Consider the following 18,965-nt stretch of genomic DNA (forward strand, 5'->3'; position numbering starts at 1 on the left):
GGATGCATCTTTCGTTGGCATATTAGGAATATAGCATCAAAAAGCAAAACAGTCTTAAGAGGACTATTAGCACATTGTCTCACCAGAAGTCTCCCACTGTATTTTGTTTAACAAGCAAAGCATTTATTGGAAAAGACAAGCACTGATCCCTACTAACATCACATGTTTTTGGAAGCGAAACTTTCTTATTAACCTGGTTATGACAATTTTACAACCGGAGAAGAGCTTCTCTTGTATGACAGTTTTGGTTAACACAGATACAGTCAGAAAACTTGGTATTTCTCTTGTGCCTGATGAGGTAAGTTAGTATCACAGTAAGAGTTGTTTAAAGGAGACAGGAAAAATCAAAGTCTTTGTGTTTGTTCAGAGTATATGACTGCAAGCATATTTTTCTATGAGTCTGCAACGTGAAGAACACTGTGATGTCATGAAAAACAGAAAAATTATAAATACCAAAAGGTGATATTGTTCCTGCTTTTTTTTTTTTTTTTTTCCCTTCTCTGGCTCAGCTCAGGGAGGGAGGACAGGATCCATCTACATGCTCATCTTGTCTGGAAACTGCTTTTCATTTGCTTTTGCCTGCTTGAAGAATAAACTCCTTTAACTGTCTTTGTTTCCTGAATTGCTTTCAGCGGTTGATAAGTCCCCTAATCTCTTGTTTTAAAAGCACTCAATGCTGCCCATAAGCAATCTGATTCCTCTGAAGTTCTGTCGTCTCAAGTAGTTTCATATCTCTTAGCATCAGTGAAAGAAAAGAGTTATCTGCATTATGTTCATACAGATGACTTTAACTGAAAGTTCTGGCTATAGGGCACAACAGCTCAGATACCACAAGATGCATCTGTTTTTCTGGGCTTGTTTTGCTTTGAAGGAATAGCAGCTTTGTGATCATTTTAATACGTGCTCTTATTTGTTCCTGAGGGCTGCAGAAGAATGTGGCAGTGGGGAATATAAAGCCTGGTTCCCCTTGTTGCAATAAATTGTTTATGATCACTGCTGTGGAGGAAGGATTGTTCCCTCATATTTACCGCAGACACAGGAAAGATAGTGTAGAAAGGCAATTTATACACTGATTTGTTCCCTGATTGCTCGCTGATTTGCATTTCTGCTGATGATTCAATGTTACTTTGGGCAGGTCCCATGGAGACTGTTCTGTGGCTTGCTCCTGGTGCTTCATAGGTGCTGCCTCCAGCCTTCATGCCATCCTTTCTGTCTGTCTAGCAATACTACCAATGGCACTGAAGGGAATGGGTGGTGTTACTTCTGGGATGGGCCCTTGCTACAAGTGGGGTGGAAAGGGTGAAGGTGAGGAAAGGAAGCCTTTTAGTTTAGATGTGTACATAGGACTAGAGTGTTTTCCAGGTACCAATGCTATAAACCCTCCAGATCAGATAAAATTGTGGCTTTTTTTTTTTTTTCTCCATGGAGTGAAAGGGACGGTAAATTTGCAATTGTTCTTTTTCTTTTCCTTTTGGTTATCAGCCTAGAAAGTCTGCTGTGTAGCTGTTTGCTTCAATAGTCACTGTTTTGAATATCTGGCCTCAGTAGTGGGATTTCATAATGAGGAAATCTGACCCTCAGGTTTTTGGAGACTAGCCCTCTGTGTATATATCCATAACTAGGTTAATTTGATCTATGTGTTCCTTCCTCAAGTCTTCAACTGCTGGCGATTGATCTGTGGTACACTTGTATTTAAAACTAAAGCAATCAAAAAACAAACAAACAAAAAATAATAACAGAACCAAAATGGGGTATGGGGGAATGGAGAGAAGAAAGGATTTGTTCTTGCTTAAGATGCTGGAAGTTTGTGCTGCTGTAGGGTTTTCACACCATTTGACCTAGCTGTAGGGAACCCAGGTGACTCAGTGGCCTAAAAATATTTACAGAAGTCTGCCTTTGCACTTCAGACTTCCTTACAATGATATTAAATATTAAATTATCAAAAGAGAATTCTGCAAAAACAGAGTTCTCCCTCTTCCCCCTAGTTGTTGTGAGGCCCATTTGTAGACTCTCTCCTAACCTATCTTGACCTCTTCAGGTGGCTTTCTGCAGCCACTCTGAGTCTGTAGAATTAAATAATACCTATTCTCACTTCAACACGGGTTAGTCGTTGAATATGTATGTGTGAATGTGTATGTATCTCTCTTGGGTACAGCAGCAAAAAACAACCTTGAGTGTTTGTTTGCCAGGGATGTCTGCATGCTGAAAACTGAAAGTTCCCACTACATTCATTAAAATACATGTTATGGGCTAAGGGCATCATTAGCAGCTTTGTATTGCTCGTGGCCGTTCACCACCATACGGTGTGTCAGTGGGGATCACGTTAATGATCTGGAACAGCATCATGAGCAGGGCACTCACAGGGACATCACACATCCCAGGAAAGGTTTTGGGGAAGACTTGCTTAAAAAGGAAACGCTGCTGCGGCAGGACTCCTTGAATTTTGATAAAAACTTATAAACAGATTTCTGAAACATATTTACTTTAGAATACGCAATATTATGATTTTTTTATATTAAAAGCTTACTTTTATTAGCATAGCAATTATGTAGGAGATCCTTACCTTAAAGTCCTACTTCTTCTCAATATTTTATATTTGATAGAAAATGTCATTCAGTGTTCATTTAGATGAGCTTTATATGGACTAGATTGCTTTGCTTCCAGAGGTCTAGGATGGGTGGTGGATGAAGAAGTTGCAGATTTCAGTGTGGCTGTTGTCTATAATTCAGGGCTCCTATGAGGAGCCCCAGCAATCAAAGCTAATATTTCCCTGTCTTCAGATATGTAGAACACTAATGAAAATTATTTGGTATATTAAAAGCAGGGATGGAGAGAGGAACAGTGCCAGGGAAAAGTCTGCTCATTTTTCCCCCCCTTTATTCTTTTTCCCCAAGTAAAACTTTACTAAATAAATTAATAAATCCAGAGTATTTTCACTTTCAACCTACATCTTCTACCTTTCAGGGGATTTTATTTTACATTTTTTTCCCTACTTACTAACAGGAAGAAAGCAGAACACAAAAGAATCTGTTCTTTTCATCACTTCATTATTTCTGGCCTTCTGAAAGAAAATTTCAAATACAATTTGCATACAGACACTAACAAACAAACATGCACACAAAATAACACACTTCTGGAGATTATTTATTGATTTGAGGTTATTTATTGATTTTTCTTTTTTTTTTTTTTTTTCAAAAAATAAGCCTTAAACATAACAATTATCTTGATTTTCAGCAGGAAATAATTAACGATTTCTGACTAACTTTCTGTAACTGCAAAACTCATCAAATTCATACTTTTGTTGATTGGAAACTGGACTGCAAAACACATGTGAGGGAGAGCTTCCCTGTTCCAACCTTTCAGCTGGGCCAGAAATAATCTCCTCCAGATTTTTCTGTCCTCTTCTCCATCCAAGCACTAATGTGAAATGGTGAATGGGGAAATAATGAAGCAAATGCCAATTTCCCCTAAACTAAGTCATCCTGGTTTGAATTTGAAGCCAAAGTTTGTACCAGAGCTAGCTTCTGAGGTAATGTAAATCCAAATAGCTTTAATGAGTTCAGTTTAGGATCTGGCCTTCAGTTATTACTTAATCTGGAGAAGCCAGCTTGTCTTTTCTAATTACACATTACACATACCTTGCCATGCTTTGTTCATTAAAGCAAAGTGAGAAGTCAGTGCATATAGGTTAATGACTTTTGGATCAGTTCAAAAGCTTGTCCTACAAATGCTTCGAGGTCAATGGGAGGTTTCTCTATGCAATCAAGTTTTCTGAGCTTGGACTCTGTGAAGTAATAAGCAGTAAGAGTAATTAACAGATTATCTGAACTAGCAAAGCAGAGGATGGTTCTGAATCTGTCCTTCTCTATCAGACCAGGAGTGATTTGGCATGGGCTGAAAGCATCAGAAACTGGATCCACTTTGTCATCTGTTATTGCTGCTTTGCCACATCAGACCTGCAGAGCAGGAACCTTGTAAACAAATATGTTTACATTGCCACCTTGCAATACAAAATGCTACTGGCTTCAATTTAGATGTCATTAAATCTTCAGCTGGAGGCTGCTGTGTGACATTTTTGATTTTGCATGCATAACATACTGTAACTCAGTGACAATGTCTGTGCTCCAAATCATTCCTGAGCAAAACAGCTCTCTTAGCCATGTGGGTGTTGATGACAGATGTTTCAGATCAATCGCTGGAAAGAGATAACAGGAGTGTCTTGGATCATTACAGGACATGAATCTTTAAAAGTAATTATAGGTGGTAACAACCGGTATGACAATCGAGTCCCTCCAGCCTGTGTTTCACCATAGAAAACAACTATGTGTGATATTTCCCTGTAGGAATTTGCTGCTGACTGCCAGTTCCTGCTGCTTTTGATGTGAAGTCACATCGTGCATGCTAAAAAGCAAAAATGTTCTTAGTACAAGATTCTTGTTAGCATAGCAAATCTAATTGGAATCTAAGGAAGCTAGCAAAGCAATTGGACACTAATTTTCTCCGTTTTGCATAATTAAAAAAGAAATATTCTTCTCTTTGTGTTCTATGCTATTGACTTGTCATATTTAGCACATCATACACACATGGTGTATATTATATAATCTTTCTTAACAGGGACATAATCTATTCCTATTCTTTGATGAGCTAAATTTTTGTTGGTTTCAGCTGGAACTGAACACAGATTAAACATTATGGAAAGACTTTAGGATTTGGCCTTTTCATTGGAAAATATGGGAAGACAATACTGAATCAAAATGTCTCTCTGGATTTTAAACACAGAAATTGTTTTACTTTAGTTTGATCACTGCAATTTGATTGAAGTACTGTAGAATCTAGTTTGTGCATCTTGCTGGAAACCATTTACAAATTCTGGTCAGAAAATGCAGATATCTTTGCATGCCTCAGTGTATGTAGAAGCTACTGTTGAAATCACCTGTTCAGCATCCTGTTTCTCTCATAAGCACCATTTCCAAGCAGAAGCACTTTACAACAGTGAGATTACTAGGAGAGGTCCATTTTTTCAGCATCTCTTTAATGGGATGAAATTAAGTGAAAATGCTCAAATGTAGAAATAAGAAACCAACAACTGATGTTTGCTTCCAAAATCACAGAGGTTAACATGGGAGGGGGAAGCTACAGAGTTACATAGGGAGTTTAGATAGTAAAGAGACTACCATCAGAGTGTAGTGCCTACAGCTATCTCCAAACCAGAAGTTTTTGCAGGGCTAGGTTCAGGCAGGCTAATGTATTAGACAGTGTTATCTGCACTCAGAGCATGGGTGCATGCACGTGTGCACTTGACTTGGAATCAAAACTACAGCAGCTGATAAAGCATCTGGTAGCATCCTGTAGCAAAACCCATTTGCAACAGGAGGGACTATGCTGCATTTCATTATACTAATTTCCATTTATTTTGCCCAGTTTTTGAAGTCATTTTGGATTTCAGCCTTTCTGAGCTTGGTGCCATCCATGAGAGTTCAGTCTATCCTGTATTCAAGGCATTTTAGAAGAGAGTTAAATGGAATTGGTCAGAGAGGTCACTTTATATTTTGTTTGAAAACCTGTCATAACTGCTTTCTGAGAAGTGTTTTTTTAACTCTTTGTGCATTTGTCATAAAAATATTAACTTGACCATGTTTCCGTATGTCCATGATGAAAATGTCCTAGGAGATTAAGAAGAAGAAGAAAAATATATATATTAAGGTCCATATGTATTAAATATATTGCATGCTTGCATGCTAGCTGTTCACTAACAAGAATATTCCTGAAAAACAAGGAAATTTGACTTGTCTGATATGATGCAGTTTTGATAGAACCATTAGGGCAATGGTGGTCACTTTATTATATTTCAGTTACTTGCAAACAGATTGTGTATAATTTGTTCCAAAATCTTTCCAGATTTTCCAGGTTCTATCAAAAATAGCATGACCAGTTTGTAACTCTTTTTTGTGAAAAAGTTTTACAGTTGCCCTTAACCAGCCCCATGATATTTCTATATTTCTTCTGCCCTCCATGGGCTCTTGAGCCAATTGCTGAAGATTCATTGGGTGTGCTCCTCAGATAATTAGATAATTTGACGACTTTTTTTTTTTTTTTTTTAAGATCTTGATGACATGCATGGTTGCCAGTTACCTAAAATTATTTTGAATTTTTACTGTCTTCTGGACTCTCTTCTTATATGCTTACTGTAAACCTATGACGGTCAAGCTAACTTTTAATTTAGTCTCAGTTTTAATATTATGTTGCCTCTGTCTCCTCCTTTTCTTTTGATGTTATTTTAGGGTGTACATTAGCTTAAGAATAACATTTTGCCCTTTCAAGCACTGTGTATTATTGCAGCACTCTTCTCTGGAAGCATGCTTGGCATCTGGAGAAGCTTTGCTCCTGCCTCTGCTTCATCAACTCTTTCCTCCTTTCCTATTGTTGTTTGTTTGTTTGTTTAGCATTCCTGGAAAGTTGTTTACTGCTTTTCTCATTATTCTGTGCTTTATTTCCTTCTTTCTTTTATTATGGTGCTTTTAGTCGTACTTAACATTGCAAAACACACCAAATTTTTTTCCCAAAGACAGAAAACATGATAAAGCTGTACTTCCTGGTGAATGTTGTTGCTGGGGATCTAGTAATGTCTCTCCCTTCTACTCTCATGAAACTTGGTGTTAAACACTGAATACATCTGATAGACTTCACTGAAGAAGCATCTTAGCTGAATTAGTAAAACTGCCAATATCCTCACATGAGACACTGATAATAGAAGATAAATTATGAGCCAGGGAGCCTCAACCCCTCAGAGAGGTGCAGAGACTGGGAAGGGGGAAACTCTGGCTTGAGCCAGAAAAAGAAACATTCTTGATAAAAAGAGACAGACAAAATATCCATGGTTTTGTTGCAGGAAAATGTATGCAGTATGTACCTGGGATCAGGAAAATCATATACAGCAATAAAGCACCCAAAGCCAGAGCCATGGCTGAACTTGCATCTTAAAGACAGCTGAGCACATTTCAATAGCCATGTGATAGGGATAAGGTAGCGATTTGTTTACAGTGGAGCACATGCTGTCATGGGCTGTCCGAGGAAGGAAAATCCTGAACAAAATAGAAAAGGGAGATCCTCAGTCCTCACATAGGGCAGGTTGATCTAGGTCTATACAAGGACTGGGATCTAGCGAGAGAGACATGGTGTAAACTTGAAGCAAAATCCTCCACTGCAACAGGTGTCACAAGCACATCCAATGCACATGCTGTGTCCAATATTGTCCCTTTCTTATGTGACATATGGGCACAGAGATCAAAGTGCTTTCTTAGCTTTGGCTAGATAAACAGGGTTTCTTCCTCATTTTTTCAGAGTCGGATTTGTGCTAGTGAAAAAGCTGACTGCTTTCTTGAGAATTTCCCATGGTGTACACTTGCCTGTGTACTTCTTTCATTTTCAGTGTTTTCTTGCTTCCCTCTGGACTTGGATTCATGTCCCACAGTGATTCTAGTTTAAATCATCCACCTATTTTATATTAATTATACTTCAGTTATCAATCCCAAACTTTTAATCTAAACTACAAAAAGAAAAAAAAAAAAAAAAAAAAGGAGTATATGGAATCCAGAGGAGAAGCTCTGCAGCAGGCTGCATATGGGCAAAAGTTACAAAAAAACAGTTAGAAGGTTTTAGGAAATACCTCTGGGCCTAAATTAATCTATTCTGCTCATTCCTAGTGAGTTCACACTATCAGGAGTCTATCAGGAGCCGTTCTTTAAGTGACTCTAATGAAGTGTTTCATCAAATGCCTAATAGGGAAATTGGAGTTTGCTGCCTTAGCAAGGCCTGACATTTGGTGACATGGTATCTACAGGCAAACACAGAGGTTTCATGTCAGGGGAGAGGAGGCTGTGAACGTTTCTGAGATGGTCTCCATGCACTGACTTTTTCCGGAATAAAATTAATAAAAAATTAATAAATTCTGTTTATTGTGAACACGCAGGAGCAGTAGAGGTATATGTGGTGCTCTCAGCATGCTGAGAAAGACGAAAGCCATTCTCTTAAGAAATTAATGGAGAATAAATTTGGGTGATGGGCAAACTCACTGTGGGGCTGGATTTACTACTAATTTACCCTGTCATGAAGGGCATTCTGTGTCATAGTAACACCAAATACCAGGCTACTATAGACCTAAATAAACCTGTGACACATAATTTTTAAACCCTTTCTTCTGTATTACTGGAAAATCTCATAGCCTGACAAACAAATGCCTGAAACATATTATTGTCATGCTATTCAACTAATAACAATTTAACAAATTTTCATGTGAATTTACCTCCGGTAGAATGAGCTTTTGTTTCCTGACTAGATGAAGAGGCTTTTCAGACAGAGGCTGTCCATATTAATACTCATATTTACCAGTCTAATATTTATTTTCTGAGATATCTTTTTGTAAATTTACCTTAAATGCTGTTAGAGGATTTTTTGCTGTAAGCCCTTTCTCAAACAAACAAAACTCCATCTGTCTAACTAACCAACAGAAAAAGCCCACAAACCTTTAATAATAATAAACCACTTTTGAATCAAATTAATTTTAAGCAGAGAAATATAAGCTGTAGAACATAAGGTTCCCTCATTTTTATACACGCATATTTTAATGAAGGATGAATCAAACACACATTTGGCAAGTCATGTTAGATATTCTAGAAGCCCTATGGTCTGTCTGTATTTCTGCTTATTGTAGAGATGGCAAACACAGTTTGCCTGTATGCCTACATTGAAAACATTATTTTCCATATATCCTGTGGTGTTATGAAGTTGTTTGGGTGTGATTTTTCAGGTGCTATTTACTGTAAAGTCATCAGTAGGAGGGACAGAGCAAAAGCAAGAGCAATAGAAAAAAAGATGGGGTGCAGAAGACACAAAGGGAGAGAAAAGAGAAGAAATAGGGTTCAGAAACAACAAGCCCACAACATGAAACTGAATCAGGATTCAGTTGTACTTGAATACTGGAGCTCAAGCTCAAGGCAAATCTCAGTTTCACCACTTTGCATTGATAGCTTTTGAAATTTATGGGAATGTATTTCCCACATACATGGGAATATTCACTCATAGTACTCTGGAGACTTCTTGCCTCTTCTCTACCTTAGAATACCTTTGAAAACTAATGATAAATTTCTGCCTGGAAGAGGTACATTTTTTTTTTCCCTGCTGTCATTTGTTGTTTTATTTGATTTATCCCTAACTCTAGGTTACATCTACATCTTAGATAGATGTCTGGTGTGCTCTGTGAGAACAGCATTATATACAAATGTGCTCACTCTACTGTGGTTGTTAACAGTGACTGAGAAACAGGTTGCTATTTTTTTGTTTGTTTTCATTCCCAACAGCCATAATAGTATGCATTTGTCATGAAATATATCAAGTACTTTATTAGTATGGAGTCAATGTGTATTTGACTTCAGTACAGCTTTGCTTAAAGGACAATGTCCTTATAATTTCTATACAACATGGAGACAGACAAGATGTCAAAAGACCAGCAAATATTGATTTAGAATCCCAACCTCCAAGAAAGTCCAGTCATTTGCGTCTGGTATTCCTGTTCAGTGCATTTCTTTTTACCAGATGGACCATCCTTGGGAGATATAGAAAGATGAATGTGGACATGTCCTTCTACACAACTGTGCTGGTGGCTATTCATGTCATAATGCCACAAATGAAATAGATTTCACAAAGCGGGCTGTTACATACTGGCCAAGAAAATTGAATAAGAAGAAGGGTGGTATAAAACTAATCTGATTCTGTCCTTGAAACACAGGTGGTGTATCCCAATACTTAGAAAGGTATATTCTGTACCAAATTTCTTCAGTCACAATATCCTTTCCTAGCTTTTCTTAGAGTAGATGCATGCAACCTCAGGATATATCATAAAATAATGAGTTAGCCTGAAAAGAACTCTTTACAAGAAAGTATAGCAAGACGATGATTGACAGCTAATCAAGCTTCTGTTGGCAGCAGCCCCCTGAGGCTCTCTGGAATATAATTGTCCCAAGGGCTGAACTCCAAAGAAAACTTTCTAAGCTCTGTGAGTTTTCCTCTCCTCACATGGCATTTTGCAAAACACTTCTTTAGAGTCTTATGCCAAAACTTGTCAGGTCACACTGGACATCGATCTGCAGCCTCAACTCTGTTTATATCTGTCCTTGTGAAAGAGGTTTCCTATACGTCATAAAGTTGTGGGTCTTCACTAAGTTAGGTATTCCCTTTCTATCTTTACTGATTACTCATGACACATAAAGTGCAGAATCTGTTACAGTTAAGCTCAGTGGACATTTTTTTCTATGATTAAACCAACTTTGACTGAAGGTCATTAAAGACGTAGTATGACATGCAGTAAGCAGTAGGCAATGGAAGAGCAGTTCTCATCAACTTCCCCAGCCTCTGGTTCAGTCTGTAGTGTTCACCCTTTAATCTGCTTCCTTGTTATTACAGTAATTCTTGTTTTCTTGGCTAAGATTTTGTAGAATTCTTTTGTTCAAAAATCACAGCTCTCACCCTCACCCCACTCTCTGAGGAAAAAAAAATATAAATAAAATAAAAAATATATATATAAAAAATTAAAGCAGAGACAGCTGGTAGCACAGCTGACTGGATTGATGCCAGAAAAGAGCTCACTGTCCATTTAATTTTCCAGGAATTTGCAAACACTGTGACCAGAAACACCAGCACTAGAGAAGGGTTGTATCTGGAGATGAAATGAGTCAGGACCTCTGAAACTAAATGAATAAAGTGTTATTCAAAGTTGAGAGTAAGTTTCTGGTTAAGTTGCTGAGGGAACTGGAGTTTGTTAAAATTGCTCACCAAACTCCAAAGACTCTGGAAGGGAGAGAAGTTTACAAAAAAATTGTAGAAATAGTGGAAAAGTAAATAAATCCTAATGCAGTATCTTTTAACATTGTTGACTTTATAATGACAAAGTTTTTTTGCCCACCTAACAACTTGAGTCATTTGGTCATTGAGATCAGGGCCTGATGGCTATCATCAGTATTCTCTCTTCCAAATTCCTTGTGAGGAATGAAGTCCTGTTTGGCTAAGGATGTGACAAATATAGACTGCACCTATGTTCAGGAGAAAATATTTCTGGTTTGACTTCTCATTAGAAATAAGGGACAGAGATAGAGGCATAATATGTACTTATGATAAAATATAGGCTTTTCACAGCCCCAAACCTCCTTGTTCCACCCAGTCTGTGTGCAGGACACGTTCCAGGTAAATGTCTGGGTACCCCCTTCGATGCTTGGCAGTCAGCCCTGGGTGTATTTGGGTGACTGTGTATTATTTTGGGATTAGCATTGGGTAACAGTAGGATTAAACATTGAGGCTTACAAAACAGACAGAGCAAATGTGCACAGGATTAGAAATAACTGGTTACTGTATCAGAAAAAGGAGCTCCACAAAACAATTGGAGGGATAAAGTCAGTGTAGCATTGAATTATTTTATAAAATGAATCTGAAAGCCCCAGGAGATTGATAGTGGAAGACAGTCTCAGCTTAAGTTTTTAAAATACTTTGAACAGGTTTCTTTTGTTCTTTTTATTTGAATGTCTGTTTTCTGAGAATAGAGTTAAAAATAAGAGATCATTATGAGACAAAGACTGGTATAATCTCTTTTGTTCTTTTTTATTATTTTTTATTTTTTTTCCTAAATGAAATTTAAGAAACTTGGACATATTTGAAGAAAGTTCTGATGCTGACGGTCAGTTCTTTCCAAAAGAGAATAGCTGAATTTAAATAAAGACATTTTTACCTGCTTTAGAATTTAGATTCCTTTCTAAAAGCCATGCACAACACTTGTTGGCTGCTGTGTGTGACAACATGCTGAACAGAAATGCAAGTGACTCTTGGGATTCAAGCACATTAGTGAGCTTCATTTCTTTTGTTTTTGCTGAGCAGTTGCTATTTCCTAATTCTATTAAGATCTAGCGTAATCTTCAAATGTGAAGATCAGTGCCAATAGGGATGTTATTTGGCTTCATCTTAAGTTCTATTGGATTTTTAAAAAAAAATCAGTGTCTGTTTAGTATTTATCATTCATTGTCCTCCTGTCCATGTACTTCTTTATGGAATTGTTTTAGAATATCCTTATGCTGTGTTTGGTTACTAACAGAATGCTGTAGTTGATTGTGGCATCATGTGTTTCTGACAGCTCCCTGGATATCCCTTGTTTTGTATTACTTAATTGAGGGGTGGGTAATTTACAGCCTCTGGGTCATCTGTGGCTTGCAGTTTTGTTTCACAGAGACTGTGGCAGATGATCGTTTTCTTTTGAATAACACCAAGATGCGTATTAATGGAAGGCCTACCAAAGACATTCGAAAAGCCCCTCTGGATGAGGAAACATGTCCTTATCCTAATCCAATATAGCATTCAATGAGGCAATAATGGTAGGAAAATAAAATTTTGTTTTGTGCATCAGTGGGCTTTGATGTGGACGAGGAATTTCTAAGTATAATCTCCATGGTAGTTTAGACCACTTTCTTTTCTGTTATGGGGCTAGCAATCTGTCAATAAGGGGACTGTTGAGATGTCCTTGAAGCTGTTAGTTGGTACCATAATGATAAAAGATAATGACTCTAATGGCTGTCACGTTGGGTTGCCATAGCTGTGTCTCTGGCAGAGTTCCTCCTGTGGACTAGATCTGAGGTCATTGCTATCTGGTAACAGAGAAAAGCATTTAGCATAAATGTCATTGTTTCTTCAGACTGTTGTGGCAGTTTGTTATTTGCAGATGCAAAAGGTGCCCAAAGAGTCTATAACATGGTTTGTGCCTGCATGAGGTAAAAAGAGAAATGGGTGCCTGAACTCAATACAGAGACACACGTACTGGTGTTTGTCCCTAAGAAAAGCACATGCAAGAAAAATGAAATCCCAGTAACATCACAAGGAGTAGCCATTTACTATGACACTTCAACCCTGTTTCACATCCCCCCAGGCTGAACTGTGGTCAGAGCATTACCAGCTGTTTGCTAAATTGCCTGCCCTCTTACTTTTTCCCTATTTTCTTCCCCTAGTCTCCATACTTTTTTTCTCTCAGCAAACCCACAGAGGGGAGGCTGCCTCCTCTGCACAGCCTCCTGTGTGGGTTTCAGGTGACAGCAGAGCAGTAGGAAGGAGCTCTCAGAACCAATAAAAGGCATCGTATCTTCCCCCGCAATGACCCCACGAGAAGGCAATTTTGGAGCAAGTATTGTGATAAGGAGTGGAAGTCTATTCAGTCCTCACTGATCAGAGAAGGAATGGCTATTCTTCTTTTTCTTCCTTTTTTTTTTTTTTCCTTGCCCAGCAATTTCTAATTGTAGGAGCAGTTACAACTTCAACAGATGGTTTGGCTCTGAGAAAATCTCTGAAGAAATTAAAACACAGGTTCTTGAAAGAGGTAACTGTCACTAGCAGATGAGCATTAGGACAGACTTAATGAGGTTTCTTTTCCTAGCGTCCATCAAAACACTTTTTTTTTTTTGTCTATTTTGACAGTTCCAGAAGTTTCTTAATCTCCTGGTTTTATCTGCTTTCCTGATCTGAAACCCTTGGAAAGACTGGCACCTCCCTTCCCCAAACCGATCCTGGTTTTTTCCACAGTGGTGCTGCATTCCTCATCTGTGTGTCGCAAAGCAGAGTGCTGTAACTATCTGTGTTCAGGGCCTGAAAACAGACAATTTTGTGCATTTCAAATCAGTTTCAAACTTCATTTCATTAGCAACACACTTGGACTGCAAGTTATAAATAATTTCAACAAATCTAAACATCAAGAATGCTGTGAATTATGAGCTTTTCATCAGAATAATGTGTAGGATCAATAGAAACAGAAGGTGTCTAGATAAGCACATTTCATAATTACTGCTTAGATCTTCATAAATCAATTTAGTAGCACACTTCAGGAAAAAAGTTCATTTTTTTAAAGACATATTAAAATAATGGTATCTTGATGGAAGGTTACCTCCCATTTCCCTTTTAATAATACCTTTTAAGAAAATTTAATTTCAACTTCAAAAAGAGCTACATAAAATATCAATCCTGTATAAATGAATCTGACACATTTATGTTTCATTATTTTATTTTATTTCTGCCCCTCCCCCAAAGGGAATGAATCAATCATTTGGTTACTCTTCAGTTCATCTCACTATTTCTTGTGCAATGCTATCTCCTTGAAATAATCAGACCTCTTCGACAATCAGTTAATAAACAGACACTTAAATATTCTTTTCTTGCAGCCTAATATGCAGGCAATGAGGTTGAAAGACATTGCATAGTGCACATCATACTTGTTCCTTTTTTCAGATTAATCTAATAAACCCTCAAGCTCTCTAGTACTTTAAAGAAGATTTATTTCAACTGTCTAATCAATCAGTTAAAAACAAGATATGAAAATTCAGTAATTTAAATGCAAGGTTTCTTCTCCTGATAAGTTTGATCATTCTTTCTTGGGCTTAGTCCCATTTTAGCAGGTTCAAAATGGGGAAACATTACTGTATCTTTCAAAATGGAAGTGCCCATGACAGTAAAAGTCCAAGGAGTTTTAATCTGTTGTGTGGTAGAGCGTAGTGGGTGATATAGTAAGACTGGAGAAGACCAAATAGTGTACGTATATTTTAAAAATGGGAAAATGATGATGCAGGCTCATTTGTAATGTTCAAATGTTTCAAACATATCTGGGTAAAGCATAATTCAAGATGTTGAAGTAACTTAAAAAGTGGACCAAATAAAGTAAAGCTTTCCCAGAGGTAGATAACACAAGATTAACTCAATTGCTCTTTTGGAAAAGGGAATTGCACTTCCAGGAAAGACAAGTGTTCTTATTTTAAGAAAAGTATTCTATAGGTTCCAAACAGGAACCAAAATAGTGAAGGGAAAAAAAAGAGAGAGAGAGATTAAAAAAGGAATACTATGATAAAGGAAAAAAGCAATTAGAAGATAACAAGTAGTATTGAAGGAAGGTATACAAAACTTGAAAAAGGTAACTATTTCAGTTCATAAAGGACATGTTTTAGAATTGATCACACCTAATATTTACAATAACAATCCTGTATTAAAACACTGCCGATTATTAGGCCAATATTGTGATGAAATGAAGATGGAAAGTATTGTTACACAGATGGTCACTGTCTTTCTACAGAAAGAATTTAAGAACTTGAGTCTAAATGCTGGGATGGAAACAAGAATTCAAAATGTATTCATAAATACCAAAATACACATAAAATCTATGTGGTTAGAACATAAGTATTAAAAATAAATAAAGAAATAAAGTATGTCAGCTGGAAACAACACAAGGAAAATATGAATACAGTCAAGAGTCAGGTATGACTGTTGCCCACAGTGATGTTGCACATTTAAAAGTCAAATACAATCCTAGAATATATCATGTTAGGTATCAGTGGTGTTATACAGAGATTGCTCAAGTTTAGGATATAAGAGTAATTCATGAAGCATTCTTTTTTGTGTATGCATTAGAAAAAAAATATATATATAAATGTTTCTACGTTTCTTCTTCTTTCTTTCTTTCAGGACTCAGCAAGTGAAACAAGCTGTTTCAGTGAGTTTCCTTCATATCTGAATTCACAACTGCTGACTCAGTGAAGGGAAAGGGTTGTGTGAGATTTTTGGTATTAAATAAAGCCTCCTTGTACAATGTACTTCTCTGCTACAAGTGAGCAAACTTTATAGGATAAGGAAAAGGTCTCAGATGACATATCTTATCTGATTATAGTGAATTTTAGCCCTATTGGTCTTTGTTTTTGGCTTAGAAAACATCTCACTTGGTCCTTTTAAGTGTTCTAAACATTTCTCAGAATTAAGAAAGAAAGACCATGACATAACTATCAGGCAAAATCTGTTCATTCAGAGAGTAGAGACAGAGTTGAAAAAGACCCAGAATACTAGAGAACACTTAATTCTTCACATTGTTTCTGTATTTTTGTCTCTGTCTGCCTATCTTTCTCCTCACACATTAACTGTTTGGAATATGGAAAATAAGAATCTTTGTCACTCTCTCCACAAGCACATGGCTAGGAATAGGATTTACAGTTACATATAAACTAGGATTAAAAATAATACTTCAGACTATTCTTCAACTCACGCCTATTGACAATATATTGTCCTGAGTCTCATTGACATTAAGTATGGCATTAAGAAACAAGTTAAAATTGAGATTGGCAGGAAAAACAATGTGACACTGCTTGTGGGTTAATTGTTCAATATTATCACTTCACTGAATGTTGGCAAGCAATTAGACCAGACCTATTTCCAGCCACCTACAGTTGTAGTACAGTTTATGAGTTGTATGGCCCCAGTTCTGCTTTGAGCTGTATGATTTTTGGAAAGCCTTCTTGAGAGAGCTGTAAGACAGATAGGAATAACTAAAACTTGTAGTTATGTCACTTAGAAGTGTGTGTAATGAGGTTGCATCAAATTTTAAAAGATTATCTCTAAATTATCATTCAGAAACTTCCTTATCATGCAGTAACAGCCTCTTCTCCCTTGCCACTTAGAAAGAGCTCTTGAAAAAATGCACTGCTCTAGAGAATTACACACTCCTTTTAAATAAGGAAACACCCTGTGTACATGTGTGTGACCTCTGTGAATGCATCATTAAAGTGCATACCTTTTCATATGATCCCTTTGAGACAGATACAGGAACACAACCAAGGCTCTAGTAAGCACAGACCATGTGGTGAGGTCTCTCCTGTCCAGTCACTGTTTATACTCTGCTGTGTGCACATGAGCTATTTAACACAAACACCCAGAAGAACTACAAAATCATGGGACACTTGCAGTACAAGACCTATCCCATTTTGGCAGTCTACAGCATCTCTCTGCCTTTCTTTGCCACTCTGCACAGTGATGCTGAAAGTTCCTGACACAAACCACTTCCATGGAATCAAGGCTGAGAACCCTATGCTGTTTTGGGAACTGTCCTTGAAAGAAATGATCCTACCCATGTGCACAGTGAGCAGTTGGGGGAAGAGAACTTTGGACTAAACTAAGAGTATGTTAATTTGATAGTGTAAAAGAACCTGAAGGAAGATGCCCAGAGGCATCAGATGTTTAGTGTCCTTAAACAGTCTTATTAAACATCTAAACACATCTAACAGTTCCACTCAACTGAGATCATAGAATCAGTTTGGAGAGCTAGTGTTTTTTTCACAAATTCAGGCTGCTGATCAAACCATTCTTATTGTGTACTGGGTTTTATTCTTTTTCTTTCTCTTTCTCTCTCTCCCTCTGTTTCTATTTCCAGTGGGATGAAATGAGCCTCTTTTACTCAGATTTAAGAGTGTAGAAAGGCCATTAATTTCCCCATGGATTACATTTCGGTTGTACAAGGAGTGAACCTGATTTTCAAAAACTTCATCACTGGTATTGACTGCCTGCAAGCAATACTCCAAATCAGTGCACTTTCTTGTCATCTATGTCATAAAAAAGGCATTCAGATTACAAAGAGAGTTGTAACTGTTCTCTGCAGGTGTGGCAGGAATGAAATTGCCACTATCCTTCCTAAAAGGGCCATTTTCCCCATAGATTCAACTCCCATCGTGCTTGTCAATGGGCAGTATGTGATAATGATATGTCCTGTGGAAACTATAAAGTCAGAGAAATTACAGAACAAGGCATTTAAGGTCACTTCATGTCAGATTCTGCTGTTTTCTTTCTGTTTGTTTTAATTGGGGGAGGCGTTTTTATTTAAGCACTGCAAAATGCATGATATTTTATGTGGCTGGCACTCATTCCGGCATCACGATGTCTTCACAAGGAGAGGGAAATGGTGAAGACTGTAGCATGTATATTTTGGGAGGATCATTTTCAGGCAGAAGGGGATGTCTGCATTCATGAAACGTTATTTTGCTTCTCTCTTGTCACCTGTTATTCTCCTTATTCTATGTGGAAAATGAGCTGCTGAAATAGCTTTTGCTGATGACGCTCTTGAAAATCTGATACATGTAAAATGAAGGAAAAAAAAAAAAAGCACAACCAAGAAGGAAGGAATTTGGCTGAGACTTGTTTGCACCAATGTATTTTCAAAATATTCTGGCTGAGCAGGTTTCAGCTTTCAGGAGATTGAGAGACAGAAGTTAAAACTAAATTTTGACTCTCAGACATTTTGATATCAGAAGTTGTGGATAGGGGAGAAGAGAAGGAGGAAGGAGAGAGAGGGGAAAATGAACACAGTTGCATAAGGAAACCAGCAGGATGATGAGAAAAGCACTTAGCAATCCCCATCAAGAAGAGAAACTGTGCAAGCCAGTCAGTAAGTTCCTTCTCTGAAACCCTGTTTATGACAGGCAAGTCCATCCATTTTTCATCAGCTATTGCAGGCATCTATTTGTCAGGAATGATTTAGTCTTACTGAAAGACATGCTGAGGCAGGGGTCTCATATTGTAACTATTGTCAGGCTGGGATGTGCCAGAATATGAAACTGTGCAGCTGATGTTGATTTAACGTGTCTGTTGGGTGACTAGAAAAAGGAAAGAAACCTGGATTGTAACGCCTACAGCCCATGTGACCCATAGCACCAAACTAACAGCCAAAGAAGGTTGTTCATGTACTGTGAGGGATGGTTGCTCCCCAAAAGGATATGCAGAGTGGCATGTTGGGTGAATTTATGACAATGGTTCACTTGGAATTGCAACCTATTGAGTAGCAGTTCCCTGGAGACAGAGGGTTCTTGGGGGAACAGCTTCTTGGAATTTTTTTATTCTATAATATCAATCAGAATTAATTGATGTGTGTACACATGTGCATGCACATCATAGTTACATACATCTATGTGTTTGAATAGTTGCACATATACATGTATATTTCTAACTTTATTTAGACTTCTCAGGATAAAGAATGCTGCATACAATGAATCTTCCAATAATATTTTTAATACTCTGTTTTCTAAAATGGTCTTTGAAAGTTTCAGTGGCTTCTAAGCTCTCCCAAAACACAAATGACTTTTTTG

The sequence above is a fragment of the Anser anser genome, assembly GCF_964211835.1.
Source record: "Anser anser genome assembly, chromosome: 7".
Lineage (NCBI taxonomy): Eukaryota > Metazoa > Chordata > Aves > Anseriformes > Anatidae > Anser > Anser anser.